The sequence below is a fragment of the Barbus barbus genome, assembly GCF_936440315.1.
Source record: "Barbus barbus genome assembly, chromosome: 2".
Classification (NCBI taxonomy): domain Eukaryota; kingdom Metazoa; phylum Chordata; class Actinopteri; order Cypriniformes; family Cyprinidae; genus Barbus; species Barbus barbus.
In genome coordinates, this window is record NC_136730.1 from 21,594,581 (window position 1) to 21,614,593 (window position 20,013).

Consider the following 20,013-nt stretch of genomic DNA (forward strand, 5'->3'; position numbering starts at 1 on the left):
CTTCCTGCCGAGTCGTCACCTTCCTTCCTCAGTTCAGCGCCTTGTTACTCCTGCCACTTGACGCCTCATCGTGCTGCACTGCCTATGAATAATATACGAGCGTGCCACACTACAGAAGATAAAAGAACATGCTATGTACCCTGGGTCAGAGAGAAAGAGGAAGAGCCAGAGAAAGGCAGAGGTAAAAGAGAAAACGCTGTAGGAGAAAAGGAGGAGTGTAGGGTGCCTTTGCCAGGATCTCAGCCCTTGTCCCGTCTCCCCACTCTTTCATACCAGCATCCGTCTTCAGCAAAGGTGACAAGACACATCACTGTCAGAAGCAGTCAGCAGCCACAGTTATTCACCTGAACATATGAATATACACACACCTGCACACATCCGCTCCCTCTAGAGATATAATAAGTAAGAAGGCTTTGGCCCTGTGTGTGCGCTCTACAGGGACGAGGGCTGCTATGCCCCCAGACTCCTTCTGAGGTTGGTGGTGTGAAAACAAACAACACTTTTGATCATGGGGTTTCACATCTCACCTGGAAATGTTCATAGGAAAGATGTCCCTTATTGATACAGGGTGAGAGAGTTCAGACATTCAAGGGTTTTCTCTCTCTCTGCTAGGTCTTTTCTGTTTTGCACACATGCATGCAGACACACATTCACACTCTTACCGCCAGAGGCATCATGCACGTTTTTTTTTTCTTTTGAAGGGATACCTATGATAGTCCTGATTAATTTCACATATTAAGATCCAAAAAATTAATAAATAAATAGTATTAAGTCATTTTTGAATGAAGCTTGAAGTTGCAACCAGGAGATATAGAGACACAATTATGAAAAAAAGAATTGTGAGATATAAAGTCACATTGTCAGATATAAAGTTGCATTTTCAGATATAGTTGCAATTACACAATTGTAAGATATATACACAAAATTACAGGGCAACACATTTCAAAATATACAGTCACACTGTGAGATATAAAGTTGCATTGACAGATAGTCACAGTCACTATTTGCAGAGTTGCAATCATGAGATATATACAGTAGATGCACATAACATGAACAGCAGCAGTATTACAAACCTGCAATAGCAGTGTATAAAGCAACAATTTTGAGACATAAAGCCCCATTGTCACATTAAATAACAATCACAAGAAATAAAGTAACAATTTCCCTTTCATTTACGTGGAAACAGGCTTCCTAAAAATCTTTATTTATTTAAAGTCAAATTAGGTCTTTATGGAATAAACTAATTGAAAAATTGCAATTGAACTTGATATCCAAAGATCACAACTTCTTTTGTTTAGACATAATTTTTAGTTTCAAGATAATGATCTATGGAGGATGAGACACAACTGGACTAACCTTTAAAGTACAGTAAATAAATGACTTCTGCCACAGCATTTTACATTTGTTTAAACTTAGAATTTATTTATCAATAAACTGATGAATAAATCTCTTTTTTCTCTCTTAAATTCGCATTCAAAATCCAACAGCCTCAAAAACACAAAACAAAAAACCTTCAGTCTGAAAAAGCATGACAATTCTGCAACCAGTCCACACATTCTTAAATGAAGTTCAAACTCAAGACACTGATTATGATCATATAATTCCTGATTCCACTCTGAGGAAAGCCCAATAAAAAGTTGTTCTCTATTCAAACCTGCAAGCTTTACGTCACACCAGCAGCTGTTTAGTCATCTGAAGTTACACTTAATTTTTTATAGTCGGCCATCACGCGTTTGGCATGCACCGCTCTGGCGTGTAGTGTTGGGTTCCCATTGTGAATTTTGAGTATTGTCTCACAGACAGAAAAAAATAAAAACACCATTCAATGCACAAATCCCCTTTGGAGCCAGAGACAGAGACAATGCCACTCCAACGGCTAGCGTCTGCAATGCAATGCAATACTTACACACACATACAATACAGTGTGTGTGTGTGTGTGTGTTTGGGGTAGTACAGTGCTGTGTTTTCATAGCTCAAACCAGCTACCTCCCGCTCACCTCTGGAAGACAAGGTTAAGACGGATGGGCCTAATTAAAAAAAGCCCCTGTCTTCAGCTGAAAGGCAGCAGGTTTCTTTTACCGGCTCTATTGTGGCTGTAATTATGGGGTGAAGTGATTAGTTCCCCCTGAAGGCAGAGAGGTGACAGACAGGCGAGCCTGCGTAACCCAAGTAACCTTTCAATATTACAGCCCTGGCCCATTGTGACGCCAGCAGAGAACTAATTTCACCCAACGCGCTGACGTCGGATCTCCATCTCCGTTATGCTGTATAATGTCCCTCTTAATCCCTTATTTTATTTCTCTCTCTGATCCAAATCTATCATATAACAGAACATTAAAAATACCTGCTAAAAATATGAACGCTTCAAAGCTAAAGCTTAATAAGGCGGTCCCTTATTTTCCTGGACGCTCCTGAAACATTGCTCTTGGCACTAGAGAGAAGGAGGATGTCCAAAACACGGCCCGCCCAGCCAAATGAAACCATGGGCCAGACAGAAGAGTCTGAGCAGATGACACACTACTCAAGCCGTTTAGCACGCCAGGCACTGCCAGTCTTTGTGTGAAGACTTATGTATATAAAAACTGTATGTGCAAGTACATAGCTATAGTGAATATATAAATCAGTGACGGTTTGTGTCTGTGTGTATGTGTGTGTGTGTGTGTGTATATGAACGGTATGCCAATCGGGCCGATTATCATGCCAGCCGGTGCCATCGCTGGGTAGGGCCCTGGCGAGACGCTGCTGGTGATATACGTGCCACACGCTTTGAAGAATAGCACTAATCTGTGTTTATTAAGTGTGGGGTAACTTGAGTCCAGGATATTAAATAGAGATTTGAGTCCGGAGCTGAAGCACCACGTCACATGCGCTTTCTCCCCATCTGACCACACAGGAGCATATGGAGAGAGAGGAGGTGTGAAAGACTCATGCTGCCGTGAGGAGGACAGCTGCCAATCACAGGCCTGTTTGGGGGCCTGAGCCACTAACGAGGGTTTTCTGTTCCTGGAGTTTCTCAATGACCATGGCACAAGAACAAAGATCAAAACATGCACATGGATATGCTTGCAAACACACACACACACTTGCTTTAGACAAATAACACGAACTGTCGGAAGTTTATCTGTCTATCATCTTGCCTTGTATGGTGTAGCGAGTATGTGTGTGTGCCTGTGTATGTATTTAATAAGCTGTAATTTATATAGTATACAGGCTGCAATATCACTCCAATTATTTAAGGACAAAAGCTCTGATTGGATGATTACAATGAGAACACGCATCTGCTCCCTGACACACATTATTAATGGCAGCTTTGTTGTGCTGCTCACTGTAGAAATAGTAAACTGCAGCAAAAGAGCATATGAAAAAACATTCTGTGGTGACTCAGCTGGTAATATTTCAGTCAATTTAACATACAAATTGCATTGAAAAATTTGTTGGTGTTGGTTTTTTAAAATTGATACTTTTAGTCAGCAATACCATTCAATTGATCAAAGGAGACAGTACAGACATTTATTTAATATATTATTGAAATTTTTTGTAACATTACATTATAATATGTGACCTTGGACCACAAAACCAGTCATAAGGCTCAATTTTTCAAAATTGAGATTTACACATCATCTGAAAACTGAATAAATAAGCTTTACATTGATGTATGTTTTTTTTAGGACAATATTTGGGCGAGATACAACTATTTGAAAATCTGGAATCTGAGATGCAAAAAAATCTAAACATTAAGAAAATCACCTTTAAAGCCGTCTAAATGAAATCCTTAGCAATGCATATTACTAATCAATAATTAAGTTTTGATATATTTATGGTAGGAAATTTACAAAATATCTTCATGGAACATGATCTTTACTTAATATGCAAATGATTTTTGGCATAAAAGAAAAATCAATAATTTTGATGCATACAATGTATTTATGGCTAATGCTATAAATATACCCATGATACTTAAGACTGGTTTTGTGGTCCAGGCTCACATTTTTCTACTTTTTGTGGTCCAGGCTCACAAGAGTTCTACTTCAAATAAAGGCTGTTTGTTTGGATTGTCTATGAATCAAAGAATCTGTAAAAAGGTATCATGTATCATGGTGTGCACAATAATATGAAGCATTTGCGTTTTCAACATTGATAATAATAAGAAATGTTTCCTGAGCACAAAATCAGCATATTAGCGTGCTTTCTATTGGAATGATTTCAGCTTTGCCATCACAGGAATATAATTTGAATATATATAAAAATTGAAAACAGTTATTTTAAATTGTAAAAATATTTCACAATATTACAGTTTTTACTGTATTTTTCATCTAATAAATGTAGCCTTGTTGAGTATAACTTCTAGCAAAAATAGTTTAAGTTATTGACCCCAAACCTTTGAATGGTAGAGTACATTTGCACAACTGTCAGTTGTTTTTTTTGTTTTTTTATTATCCATCCATCCATCTTCTTCCGCTTATCCGGGGCCGGGTCGCGGGGGCAGCAGTCTAAGCAGAGATGCCCAGACTTCCCTCTCCCTAGACACTTCCTCCAGCTCTTCCGGGGGGACACCGAGGCGTTCCCAGGCCAGCCGGGAGACATAGTCTCTCCAGCGTGTCCTAGGTCTTCCCCGGGGTCTCCTCCCAGTGGGACGCGCCCGGAACACCTTCCCAGGAAGGTGTCCAGGAGGCATCCGGAACAGATGCCCGAGCCACCTCAGCTGACCCCTCTCAATGTGAAGGAGCAGCGGCTCTACTCTGAGCTCCTCCCGAGTGACCGAGCTTCTCACCCTATCTCTAAGGGATCGCCCAGCCACCCTGCGGAGAAAGCTCATTTCAGCCGCCTGTATCCGGGATCTTGTCCTTTCGGTCATGACCCAAAGCTCATGACCATAGGTGAGAGTAGGAACGTAGATTGATCGGTAAATCGAGAGCTTCGCCTTGCGGCTCAGCTCTTTCTTCACCACGACAGACCAGTACATCGACCGCATTACTGCAGAAGATGCACCGATCCGTCTGTCAATCTCCCGTTCCATCCTTCCCTCACTCGTGAACAAAACCCCAAGATACTTAAACTCCTCCACTTGAGGCAGGAACTCTCCACCAACCTGAAGTGGGCAAACCACCCTTTTCCGACTGAGGACCATGGCCTCGGATTTGGAGGTGCTGATTCTCATCCCAGCCACTTCACACTCGGCTGCAAACCGTCCCAATGCCTGCTGAAGGTCCTGGCTTGATGAAGCCAACACGACAACGTCATCTGCAAAAAGCAGAGACGAAATCGTGTGGTCACCAAACCTGACACCCTCCGGCCCCTGGCTGCTCCTAGAAATTCTGTCCATAAAACTTATGAACAGAACCGGCGACAAAGGGCAGCCCTGCCGGAGTCCAACATGCACCGGGAACAAGTCTGACTTACTGCCGGCAATGCGAACCAAGCTCCTGCTTCGGTCATACAGGGACCGGACAGCCCTTAGTAAAGGACCCCGGACCCCATACTCCCGGAGCACCCTCCACAGGCCGCCGCGAGGGACACAGTCGAATGCCTTCTCCAAATCCACAAAACACATGTGGACTGGTTGGGCAAACTCCCATGAACCCTCCAGCACCCTGTAGAGGGTATAGAGCTGGTCCAGTGTTCCACGGCCCGGACGAAAACCACACTGTTCCTCCTGAATACGAGGTTTTATCATATTTTTTTATTATAATATGATAAAAATCATTAACAAAATTTGTTAATTGTCTTGAACTGTTTGTATAGTAAATTGTACAATAAGGATTTTTTTTTTCCAATTATGGGAGTAATTCAAACCTATATAGCATCTTTAAATGTTTGGAATCCACAGTTAGCACAGCCCAGCAGCTAAGAAAAAAAAAAAAAAAAAAGTACAATAAGGCAAACAAAATACAAGAAATCAGGCATACTTATCTGCAACAATAATGTAATATCTCTGAAAAATCTTTATTTGGGGACCTTCCTCAACAAATATACACTTGTAATTATTTGTAATTTATTTGGTGAATGATTTGAATTAATGGGTAGTTAATAAGAAAAAAACAGCCCTAACACACGTCAATCACTCTGTCTCGAAACATCTTGACTTTATGGCAGTTCTTTAACAGCTCTTTCATTGTTGTCTAACTCAGTCTTGATCGTTTGTTTGATCTTGTTTAATAAAAGATAAGCATGACGGAGCTATATGAAGTAAGCCGACCTGAATGAGGCCAATACTACTGACAATATACAGCTTCATAAGCACCCAGTCCATGTCAACATGTCTTACACACACAAAATAAGAGCAACAGGATGAGTAGTGAGCCTGAGCCCTGTGAAGGTGATACTTGAGGTGGTAGGGGTGGTGTGTTGTGTGTAATTATGAGTATGTTATGCATTAGTGAGCTTCCTTTGAAGTGCTTCTGCTGTTCAGGTACACACTTTAATTAGCAATGGCCTATTTTCTTCCTTAGAAAGGAGCATTCCCTAACATGGGGTGGCATAGAGAAGAAAGAAAGAAAGAAAGAAAGAAAGAAAGAAAGAAAGAAAGAAAGAAAGAAAGAAAGAAAGAAAGAAAGAAAGAAGCTCAGGTTGATCTGAATCCACTGCATGACAGACATCCATCTTTCACCTTGCATTATGGGTACGCACTCACAAACACAACGAGCGAGGACAGACAACCCGTCCACTGCCCAAGCAAGCAGTTCTTATCTGTTTTCTATCTGCCATACACCCCCTCTTTCCCAAGACACACAAGATCTTCATTAATACCATCATCATCATCAGCATCATTGTTATCCTTCCACCTACCCTGAGTATCTCAGAGCACACAAACGCACACCCACAGCCCTTCACCGGAGTACCTGTGCTATCAGCACCCTGTGAGTGAGACAATGGAGTAATACTGCAGTGTGCTGACTCTATCAGATAGAGGTGAGTGGGAGAGAATGGAGAGTTAGACAGAGGCCCTTTATCAGTGAAGGATCACATTTCAATATTCAGCAGCGCTCCCAGATAAAACCAGTGCTGATGAGAGCACCCTGATGGCCTGATACCAGCCCAGGGAAAAAATGAAAGAGAAGGATGGATGGTCTGGAGAGAAAAAGAGGAGATGGACAGTAGTTTTCAGCACCGCTACTAAAAGCCCTCACAGCAGGCTGTGATTAATGTGAAGGAGTGTCCGAAGGTCACAGACTGGTCTGCGCTGCTGACCGGTCTTAAAAGAGGTCACCTACCAAACCATCCGTCACACATGCTATGGCTTTAATGAGCCAGACAAGACTTATACATCAACACACACATATATGCGCAAAAATTTGATAAAAATCATTATATATGTGTGAGTTGTGCATTATATTACTTGTAGTCAGGCATGTTGACATAGTGATATAGTAAGATAAACACTAACAGTCTGGATACTGACAATTACAAATGTACCTATACAAACTGAACTCATATTTACTTAAATACTGTCACCAGTCCATTCAAACATTTTGAGCATTTTGTACTGCTGTGAACTTGTTTCAATACATATACAGAGAGAGAGAGAGACATACAGGCCACATGCAGGCACCCATGGACAAGACACATTAACCATCCAGTATGGAGACAAGACTAGGATGGTGGCCGAGTGGGTGGCAGAATGACCGGTCAGAAGGGTTCACCTGACCCCAATCAGTCAAACAAACTCAAACCCATCCACCAATTCGTATACAATCCCCTGTCTTCATAGACACACGCATACAATGGCCCAACACAGGAACACACACACCACACTCCTGTTGGAGTGTCCACACAATCAGACTCAGGCTGATTAATCATTTGGCTCAGCCCTCGTTGTATCTGTTATTACTGATCTGAGTATACTGTCTGTTTGTTTCTGGCCTCTGGAATATCCATTAGCTGTCATTAAACACACCGCTCACTCAGCCCTCACTGACAGACTGAGGAAGGACGCTGTGTGATTTGTGAATGTGGACATCGCCTTGAGGAAACACAGCGAATATTCTTCAGTGGAAATGTTTTTATTTAACCTCCTCATGCCAAATAAAGAGAGGGACAATCTCGTTCATATTGATTGGTTATCTGATTCTGAAATGAAATAAAAAATGCAATGGCAGTATGTTAAAATATGTGACATTCACCATGCCACAATTTTCATTTCCAAATGATACTATACTTGTTATCTGCTTTGTCATTTACATCTGGCATTTGTTATATTTCATATGACAATTTGGAGTGCAACTTTCATACTGAAAATTAACAGACACAGGAAATTATGGAAAAATAAGTCCAAACATTACAAGAAACTAAGTAATTTGGGCAACACTTTAGTATATTCTCACTATTAAGTTGCTTATTAGCATGCCTATTATTAACATATTGGCTGTTAGTACTTATAAATCACATATTCTGCATGACCATATTCTACATTACTAATCCTACACAATAACTAATCTAAACAACTACGTTATTAACTATTAATAAGAAGCAAATTAGGAGTTTATTGAGGCAAATGTTGTAGTTATTTGTTTGTTATAGTGAGAATTGGACCTTATAATAAAGTGTTACCCTAATTTGTCCTGTAATATACAACCTGAATTCCAGAAATGTTGGGACGTTTTTAAATTTGAATAAAATAAAAGACTTTCAAATCATGAGCCAATATTTTATTCACAATAGAACATACAGAACATAACAAATGTTTAAACTGAGAAATTTTAAAATTGTATCCACTAAATGAGCTCATTTCAAATGTGATGCCTTCTACAGGTCTCAAAAAAGTTGGCACAGGGGCAACAAAGGGCTGAAAATGCAAGAAATATTTAAAAGATTCAGCTGGAAGAACATCTAGCAACTAATTAAGTTAATTGACGTCAGGTCTGTAACATGATCAGCTATAAAAGGGATGTCTTAGAGATGCAGAGTCTCTCAGAAGAAAAGATAGACAGAGGCTCTCCAATCTGTGAAAGAATGCGTAAAAAGATTGTGGAATACTTTAAAAACAACGTTCCTCAATGTCAAATTGCAAATCTCATTATCTACAGGGCATAACATCATCAAACGATTCAGAGAAACTGGAGAAATCTCTGAACGTAAAGGACAAGGCCAAAGACCTTTATTGGATGCCTGTGGTCTTCGGGCCCTCAGACGACACTGCATTACTCATTGGCATGATTCTGTCATTGACATTACTAAATGGGCCCAGGAATACTTCCAGAAACCACTGTCGATAAACAAAATCCGCTGCACCGTGCAGGTGCTAAATAAAGCTCTATCATGCAAAAAGGAAGCCATATGTGAAAATGGTCCAGAAGCAACGTCGTGTTCTTTGGGCCAAGGCTCATTTAAAATGGATTGCTTCAAAGTGGAAAAGTGTTCTACGGTCAGACGAGTCAAAATTTGACATTCTTGTTAGAAATCACGGACTCTGTGTCCTCCGGGCGGAATATAAAGCGGAGGGAGACCTTACAGCGTGTTATCAGCGTTAAGTTCAAAAGCCAACATCTCTGATGGTATGGGGGTGCATAAGTGCATACAATATGGGCAGCTTGCATGTTTTGGGAGGCACTATGAATGCTGAAAGGTTTTAGAAAAGTTTTAGAGCAACATATGCTCCCCTCCAGATGATGTCTATTTCAGGAAAGGCCTTGTGTATTTCAGCAGGACAATGCAAAACCACATTCTGCAGCTATTACAACAGCATGGCTTCATAGTAGAAGAGTCCAGGTGCTGAATTGGCCTGCCTGCAGTCCAGATCTTTCACCTATAGAGAACATCTGGTGCATAATTAAACAAAAAATAAATCAAAGATGACCACAAACTCTTCAGCAGCTGGAAACCTACACTCACCTAAAGGATTATTAGGAACACCATACTAATTCTGTGTTTGACCCCCTTTCGCCTTCAGAACTGCCTTAATTCTACGTGGCATTGATTCAACAAGGTGCTGAAAGCATTCTTTAGAAATGTTGGCCCATATTGATAGGATAGCATCTTGCAGTTGATGGAGATTTGTGGGATGCACATCCAGGGCACGAAGCTCCCGTTCCACCACATCCCAAAGATGCTCTATTGGGTTGAGATCTGGTGACTGTGGGGGCCATTTTAGTACAGTGAACTCATTGTCATGTTCAAGAAACCAATTTGAAATAATTCAAGCTTTGTGACATGGTGCATTATCCTGCTGGAAGTAGCCATCAGAGGATGGGTACATGGTGGTCATAAAGTGATGGACATGGTCAGAAACAATGCTCAGGTAGGCCGTGGCATTTAAACGATGCCCAATTGGCACTAAGGGGCCTAAAGTGTGCCAAGAAAACATCCCCCACACCATTACACCACCACCACCAGCCTGCACAGTGGTAACAAGGCATGATGGATCCATGTTCTCATTCTGTTTACGCCAAATTCTGACTCTACCATCTGAATGTCTCAACAGAAATCGAGACTCATCAGACCAGGCAACATTTTTCCAGTCTTCAACCGTCCAATTTTGGTGAGCTCGTGCAAATTGTAGCCTCTTTTTCCTATTTGTAGTGGAGATGAGTGGTACCCGGTGGGGTCTTCTGCTGTTGTAGCCCATCCGCCTCAAGGTTGTGCGTGTTGTGGCTTCCCAAATGCTTTGCTGCATACCTCGGTTGTAACGAGTGGTTATTTCAGTCAAAGTTGCTCTTCTATCAGCTTAAATCAGTCGGCCCATTCTCCTCTGACCTCTAGCATCAACAAGGCATTTTCGCCCACAGGACTGCCGCATACTGGATGTTTTTCCCTTTTCACACCATTCTTTGTAAACCCTAGAAATGGTTGTGCGTGAAAATCCCAGTAACTGAGCAGATTGTGAAATACTCAGACCGGCCCGTCTGGCACCAACAACCATGCCACGCTCAAAATTGCTTAAATCACCTTTCTTTCCCATTCTGACATTCAGTTTGGAGTTCAGGAGATAAATGCATTGAAGCAACCACACCCCTAAATGCATTGAAGCAACTGCCATGTGATTGGTTGATTAGATAATTGCATTAATGAGAAATTGAACAGGTGTTCTTAATAATCCTTTAGGTGAGTGTATATCAGGCAAGAATGGGATCAAATTCCAACACCAAAACTCCAGAAACTCATAACCTTGATGCCCAGATGTATTCAAACTGTTTTGAAAAGAAGAGGAGATACTACACCATGGTAAACATGGCCCCGTCCCTACTATTTTGAGACCCGTAGCAGGCATCAAATTTGAAATGAGCTCATTTTGTACATAACATTGTAAAAATTCTCAGTTTAAACATTTGTTATCCATGTTCTATTGTGAATAAAATATTGGCTTGTGTGATTTGAAATTCTTTTAGTTTTAATTTTATTCAAATTTAAAACACATCCCAACATTTCTGGAATTCGGGTTGTAAGTTATATAATCAATATATTTAACATTTTAATTGTTTCGATATGTATGTGAATATATTGTTTTGGTCACACTTTAGTTCAAGGACAGATTCTCACTATTAACTATTAACTATTAACTATGACTTTTGCCTCAATAAACTCCTAATTAGGTGTTTATTAATAGTTAGCAAGGTAGTAATTAGGTTAAGCCAATGTGCTAGTAATATGAACACTAATAAGCAACTAGTTAATAGTGAGAATTGGTTCCTAAAAGTGTCACCAATATTTAATTAAAATGCATTTTTTTATCTCAGGCCTGAGGACTTTAATGGGATTTCTGTTAATAATCATTTGAGCAATTATGCAAATATGTCTCATTTCAGTTACTAGAAATAATGTAGATATCCAAATGATTAAGTATTCAAACATTAGTGATATCAGTTGCAATTCCCTGTTTGTCTCTTTGTATGTATTATTAGAATGGCTTCAGCAAACAAGGCGTGATTATTTTGTACTCTGTTTTACTATTAATATCTCTGTGAGTTCAATCACGCTTGCATAAGGCTTTCGAAAGACATAAATGTGTGTGTGTGTGTGTGTCTGTGACAAGAGGGAGTCCTTAAAAGCACATATTAAACACAGCCTCTTGCATCCCAAGGCCTAAATCTCAGTCAACAGCTGTTTTGGGTGATATTTTATTAATGCTGTAATTTTAATTAGTTTAATTACATTCAGCCCTCTTTGTGCATAATTTTCCCTTATTTAATGCAAAACAACCAAAAACTGCCTCAACTGCCATTTCAGTACACAGAAAGACTCATAGCCTGTGGCTGTATGATTTTTAATATGGAGTCTCTTTAAAATAAAAGCACAGCCTGCAGTATAAAGAGCTGGTGAGCTCATGGTTCAAACCCGGCATGCACCATGTAACCAATCATTTCTACCTTAGCTTTCCTGTCCGGTCTATGCTTTCTTAAAAATCAAAGTCAAAATTCCATTAACACAACTGAAATAACAGTACTGAAAGCGATCCAATTATTTGCACAATTACTTGTCTTCAAAGATTCGTAAGGATTTTATTCCTAAACAAAGGAACAATCTCAAAAAAAGCCTCTCTATACTTGTATTCTGCCTCTGTTTATCTGTGCACTTCACCTCCCGCACTGAATCGTCTGTAAAATGAAATGCATGGTGTTTGTGTAAACAGTTTATCTGAGCTTCTGTAGACAGCTGTTCGCAGGATTGTCTGAGTGGCTGTAAAACAATAAGGGAAGTGTACGATCATCAGCGTGTAAGAGGAGCGCATGTACGCACACACAGATCTCTAGTGGGCTGTGGAGAATGCGGACTGGGCCGTTACTGTGTTTCACCAAGCAGCAGATCCGAAATGCCAAGATGGCACTGAACCCAGGGGGGAACACAGTTCTTTATTAACACTGCAACCCGAAACCCTGGATGGGGACATAACCATGGACGTTTATTGGAACACCACGATGGTTAGTCAGCAGCAATCCAATCTGTGTGTGAGTGAGTGAGTGTGTGTTGTAGAGGCAGGTCTCATTTCCACCACTACAGGAATGAAGATGAGACAAAACTTATTTAATAACAAAGGCCAGTGCTGTTCGAAGCAGAAACCGATAGATGAGCAATTGCACGGAACAAATCCGGTGATATCTATGACAGTAGATAGCGTTATGGTGGAGGCGAATCAGATCTTTGGAAACCCAATTTTTAAAAAATCGATATCGTTTACCAATTATCAAAGGGTAGAGTGCGTATGGGCGACGGAAAGTGAGTTCGAATGAGCACGTGTGTGACAGAAAATGAGCCTGCGTACGTGTGTAAGAAAAGCTCTTGTGGACAGATCGCTCCTATTCTCAGGTTCTGGAAGCTGTCTGTCTCCAGGACTCATTACAGACCACTTTTGCCCCACACACACTGACTAAGCGGCCGCCATGCCGCAAGCGTCACAAAACAGCTAAATTTATTCCTGTCCTTCCTCCACCTGGTCAGCGATATCACTCACTGCCCCAGACAGCTTTAGGAGACAATTACCAGCTAAAGGAGGAGGAAAGATCTCTTAAGAACCATGTTTTGCCCAGTTTATCAATGGCAATAGCATTATCGTAGCGATTAGCAGGATGAAAATGTGCTCTTTTGGTAATTCAACACATTGAGGTGAAACCTGATCACATGAGCAGCCCACTCTCCTTCCCCATGAGCCTCTCTGGCTGAGGTGTTGGAAACATCCTGGCTTCCTGTACCATAGCTGAGTATAGTGTTTCTGGTGTGTGTGTGTTTGTGCGTAGGGGGGTTTATGTGTTTTACCATCAGCAGGAGGAGCTTGGAATGATAATGTTGTTTCGCTAAATAGCAGACCTAAAGGTCAGCTGCCAGGGGCCTCTTGAGCAACACGGTCCAGTCTCGGAAATAGATTTACTATTTATTGAGTGCGGGCAAAGCAGGGGAATACTCTGGCATCTCATGCTGGACCGGAATTCCCTGTTCTTTATTTCCTCTGTGCGTGGGAAGAGAGACTTATGCGTTCACACAACCATTAGCAGACTAAAAGACACTTGCACTTAACCTCCTAAGAATATCAAAGGTATGCCAGCAGCAGCAGCAGCAATATCAATATAGATATAACAGTACCACATAGTAGATAATGTTTGGCACTGCATCGATAATGATGTTATTTACCTTTGGGTTATTGGTCTAGCACTGGCTCAGTAGTGTTCAGCTGTTGCCCAACACTGGGCTACATGTGGACCCCATTAACGTACTGGGCATTCTTGGTTTCTAGATAAAGTAAATAAAATAATAAGTTATACAAAAGTTACGACTAAAATGAAAATTATTGAGAAACAGAATAATTTAAGATAAAAAGAAAATTTTGCATAATTAAAAAGTCAATGCACTATTTTTTTTATATTAATTAAACATTTAGCATGGCAATTATGATTCCAATGGCAAAATTGAAATTCCAATTAATAAAAACTGGCGTGTAAGTGTATTGACTGCTGTAAGTGTGAATTACCCTTAGATATTTGTAGAAAACAATTTATGAATGTCTTTAATTGTATTTTTATTTTTTGCCATTCAAATTCAGCATCCTGTGTGCTGTGGTCAATACAACTCATAAACTGAACATGAGCTTTTTGAAAGTGAATTTTGCACAACCCTGATTTTCAGGCCAAACCCAAACACTGTTATTACAGAGGTAGAATTAGTAATACTAAGCCACTAATCACTGGGAAAATTATAATCAACCTCCAGCATAAAGCTCTATTAATATTTAACAATAATTAAGAATATGTACACATGCAATATCAATTATTTATATCTGAACTGATGCATTGACCTCCCAGGGGACAGGCTGGGATATGATCAATCAGATACAGACAAGGAGAGAGAGACAGAAAGATAAAGAGAGTGAGAGTGATGCTGGAGCCAACCCATCTCTCTCTCTCTCTCTCTCTCTCTCTCTCTCTAGCTTCATAGCTTGAGGCCTCTGGGACCTCCTTTAAAGATGATTCAACATTAATAACAATATATTTAATGCTCAGACATTAGCGCTTGCAATAATTAATGTATGAATAATCACTGATGTAAAAAGCATTATCAATAATTGCATGAATAATGCACATTCATTATGCATGAGTCTGGCCTCAGGGCTGAATTTGGCATTTTTGTTCTTGTCCAGAACACAGAGAGAGAGATGCAGCATCCTTGCCTTTGATCAGAACACTGACTTGTATGGAGTTTAGGCTGCTGGCCCAGTATTGGCTTACCAGTGGGGTACATGTGGACCCTACGAACATGCGTGGGCCATGTTTAGCATTCTTTGCAGGGCAGGCTGGGTCTGACACAGGTCAAGAGGAGTGAGCGGCATTAGTATTCTATCCGTTCACAGTGGTTTAGCAGCTCTAACAGGAGAGGCCTGTTCCTGAGAGCTTTATTGAGATTAGCGCTTATCACAGACTGTTTTCATACTTCACGTAGTGTTCCTTGTGCAGATATCAGCAGAGGCACAGCCAATGCAGACAAAGCACTGCTCTGCATATGTTGCTACCTTTAACCTCACTTCCTCTAAAGGAAAAGCCACATTGTTGCTTTCGTACTATGTCAACTTTCAATGCCACTGTTCGTATTTGAAATTAAATGTTGCATCACATGTTCTTGGAAAGACATCTTGGATTTCAGTGCATGTGTCTACTGTAGGTGTATGTGTGGGTGAAGGTTTAAAAATCGGTGGCCCACTTTGCCTCGTCAGATTGGACCACAGTGAGAGATCAAATTTGCAGGGAGGACATTATCTTTTGCTGACAGTGAGGGATGGTGGGACTAGAGAGGGGTGGATGCCGTAATGAGGATGGCGACTGCTTTTAGTGTGGCACCTCTGGCTTGCCTGGGCCTCCCAGGGTAGTGCAATCTCTCAGTGTCAACAGTTCTCTGGAAGCCTGATTCAATTAAGATTAAAGGAGAGCAAAGAGTGGCAGGGGTCAGTTTGATCAGAGCGACTGGCGCCTCTTTTGTTTTTTACTCATCTTCAAATATTTTCTTTCCCTCTCTTTTTTTTCCAGGCTAACTAGGTAAGGTCCTTTCATTATCAGAACGGCGTTGTTCATACTAGCGCTATGAGTGGCAGAGTGTGTGTTTCATGGTAACTGTGTGTCAAAAAGCCAATAGGGCAGCATTTAAGCAAGCACTACTCACTATTACCTTTTTTCAATTTGGATAAAAGCATCTGCCAAATGCATAAATGTACATAAAAAAAGAAAAGACAAAAACTGAAATGCCCAACATCATTATCATATAAATCCATTAAGTTCAAATTATAATAATAAAACCAGATTAAGTATCCATCACTGTAATTATTATGTTATAATATTCAATTCATATATTATTTAAGCAATAAAATATTTATTTGTTTAAATTTCCAATTGATTATGCTCTTTTTTATTTAACTTAATAGACACAAATCAAAAGATATGATTATTCATAACAACTGAATGATGAAAAACAACTTTACATTATACACCATGCAAGTTTTTGATAAACATAAAGTTCAAAAGAACAGCATTTATTTGAAATATAAATATTTTGTAACATTATAAATGTATTTTGTGTCTCTTTTGATCAATTTAATGCATCCTTGCTGTATTAATTTCTTAGTGTATCTACATTAATATATAAAATTTATATAACATTACTAATACCATTATATAAGATTTTGGTCATTTCACACATTGTCTATTACCTTATTAGCATACAGAAATAAAAAAAAAACCTGTCAGGCCCTTGAGGCTAAAAGGATCCTGATTTATGGCCCCCCACGATTTCCAAAGTTAAGCTCTGCCTCTCCATTTCAGGTTCAAGGTTATTAATCTGCCATTAGGAAGAAAACATTAGAGTCTGTAGTGTGTGTACGCATGCATGTGTTGACCATACTGTTCTGTCTAACACTGTACACTATCTCAGGTATTTATCTCCATCAGAAACTTTCATCCCTCTGCAGTACTTTATCAGCCATTAACAGCCTCCAATTACACACGCTTCAGCAATTAAGGCCATTTCATTACCTAATATAGTCAAACCTAGTCCTATGACTGAGGGGATAATTTAGTACCTTAAACCCAAACTCAGCAGGGGATTAGAGGGGAAATCTGAGCACAACAAACAATCTTTACTGACTCTAATATACACCCATGCAGCCAGGGCACAATGCTGTGAACTTTGACCTCTGAAGTGACTCTGCAATGCCCGGGTTAACGTTACACCACGGTTTACCCCGCAGCTGCTCCTCGTTATTACACCCCATAAAAAAGCGGGCAGGCATTGAAGGGTAGCTACGCAGCTTTAAAGTACAAGAGAAAAACAGCACAGAGTGAAAGAGAGAGGGAGGGAGAGAGAGAGAGAGAGAGAGAGAGAGAGAGAGAGAGAGAGAGAGAGAGAGAGAGAGAGAGAGAAAGAGGGGGGATGACTAAATGCAGACAGAGGCGTTAAGCCATTAAGGACTATTGTTGGACTCAAATGGTCGTCTTATAAGATCTCTGTCAATGGGAAATGGAGCCTAATGACCTGAACAGACTTCAAAGACACACAGACACACTCAATCACAGCCTCGCTCTTACACGCACACACACAGACATACATAAAATGAAAAGCAAATGGAGCATCTTTTGGTGCCTGTCCACATTTTCACTGCACTGAAGGAATGCTTGTATTGTAAAGAGCTAGTAAATGACAACAGCATGTCTCTCTGTGTACTAATTTTGTTTTGTATACATTATTGTACACAAGACAAATGAGCCACAGAATGTCTATGCTTCCGGATATTAAAAAGGAAGTGGCTATTTTATAAAATAGTGAAAAATAATGAATATATATATATATATATATATATATATATATATATATATATAGCCTTTTCAACAACAACACCAACAAAATCAACTGACATCATGAAACATCTTTATTTATTACTTTATAAATATTATCATAGATAATTTTATTATCATAAATAGTTTTTTTTGTTTTTTGTTTTCATGGGTGTACCACTATGGCATGTCATAGAAGGGTTGAATGTCCTGATATCAGTCTTACTGACCTTGAAAAAGCCATGAGGGTCTTCAGGGACCCTCTCTTATTTATTTATTTATTATTTTGGACAAAGATTTTTCAAATCTTCATAATATTAAAAAATGTATCACCAAAGCTGGATTTATTTGATCAAAAATGCAGTAAAACTGTAATATTGTAAAATATTATTGACAGTTTAATTTAATTTACTTTAAAATGTAATTTGTGGGGCAGTCGTGGCCTAATGGTTAGAGAGTCGGACTCGTAATCCAAAGGTTGCAAATTCGAGTCTCAGGTCCGGCAGGAATTGTACTGTACTTGTACAGTGGTCTCTCCACCCTCAATACCACGACTGAGGTGCCCTTGAGCAAGGCACCAAACCCTCAGCTGCTCTCCGGGCGCCGCAACATAAAATGGCTGCCCACTGCTCCGGGTGTGTGTTCATGGTGTGTGTGTGTTCACTGCTGTGTGTATACACTTTGGATGGGTAAATGCAGAGCACAAATTTCGAGTATGGGTCACCATACTTGGCCGTATGTCACATCACTTTCACTTTCTTCCTGTGATGTCAAAGATTCATTTTCAGTAGATGTTACTCCAGTCTTCAGTGTCAGACGATCCTTCAGAAATCATTTAATATGATGATTTGGTGCTCAAGAAATGTTTATTATCATCAATGTATAAATGGTTGTGCTGCTTAATATTCTTGCGAAAGCCATGATACATTTTTATATCTTTTGTAAGAATCCAAAAGTTTTACTTGGTATAAATACGTATTTTGAAATACAAATATCAAAAAGATCTATGCATGCATAGATCATTCACAATAACACAAAAAGTGAAATGCGTTACTAAAAATAAACAGTGTTAATATATTTTTGAATAAATTAATTTAAAAAAAACAGCGCCGCATGACTGACCATCAATCTGTTCAAAATCAGAGATGAAAACCTTCAACATGAGCACACCCTGAACCTGTCAGACATCACACACACACACACACACACACACACAGACACAGACATGCCCAGAACTCTGCATGTCTTTCCTTTCCTCTGAAAGGAAATCTGACATTTCAGTTCTTAAATCCTCACCATTTAAACATACACCATTTTTTTATTTACTTTTTAAAAAAAATGATGAGCAAATGTTTTTGTATGATTGGATGGCTATAAGAGAGAGCAAGTGGAAAGGAGAGAGTGTGTGTTCTGGATATGTTTGTTTCTCTGTTGTGGGCAATTTCTTGGCAAGGTTACATGATATGCCTCCCTGGCAAGTGCGAAAACCAAAACCCACAGCAGGTACGCAACATTTGAAAGAAGCTTTTTGATTAGAACAAAGCAAAGCAGCAAAATGGCAAAAGGGAATAAGCACTTATTTTGGTCTCTCATCCCCTTTCATTACCCACTCACGTTTGCTTCAGGCGAGTTACCCAGGATGCTCAGCAGGACATGGAGGAAAGACTCCCTAAAAGCTGGGCTCTTTTCTGCCTGCTTGTTTTATCAACTCTAATTTCCCTCACCGCTCCGCCGCCAATTCCTGCCCCAGATTTTACATTGATCAAGTGTCAGGAAACGCCCCCACCCACCAGAGCATTTGAAAAAAGGGCATCTTCTCTCTCTCTCTTTCTCTCTCGCTCTCTCTCTCTCTCTCTTTCTCTGTAATTACATCCTCCCTGTTTAATACAGACTAGCTGTTAAACAAACAATTGATCCCCACTTAACACATGTACCCACGTTGGCTAACACATTTTGCCAATTCGCCACAGGCAAGAAAGGCAGAGAAAGAGAGAGGTGGAGAGAGAGAGATGGCATCTGATACGGGAAAGAAAGGAAAAAGAGATGCCAAATAGGTAGAAGAGAGAAGGATCTGTATTGTCATGTGGCTCAGACAAGTAGAAGGTGCCTTCTCAGGCAGAGCTAATCAGCCGTTTTTATGAGCTTTAAATTGAAACAATAACAGCTCTTAATGGGGACATTGTGTGTGAGTTTAGCATCAGTTAATCAGTGTTGGGGTGTTGTCATTGTTGCCAATGTGTGTGTGTGTGTGAGGGTAATGGAGCTAACAGATTGTCTT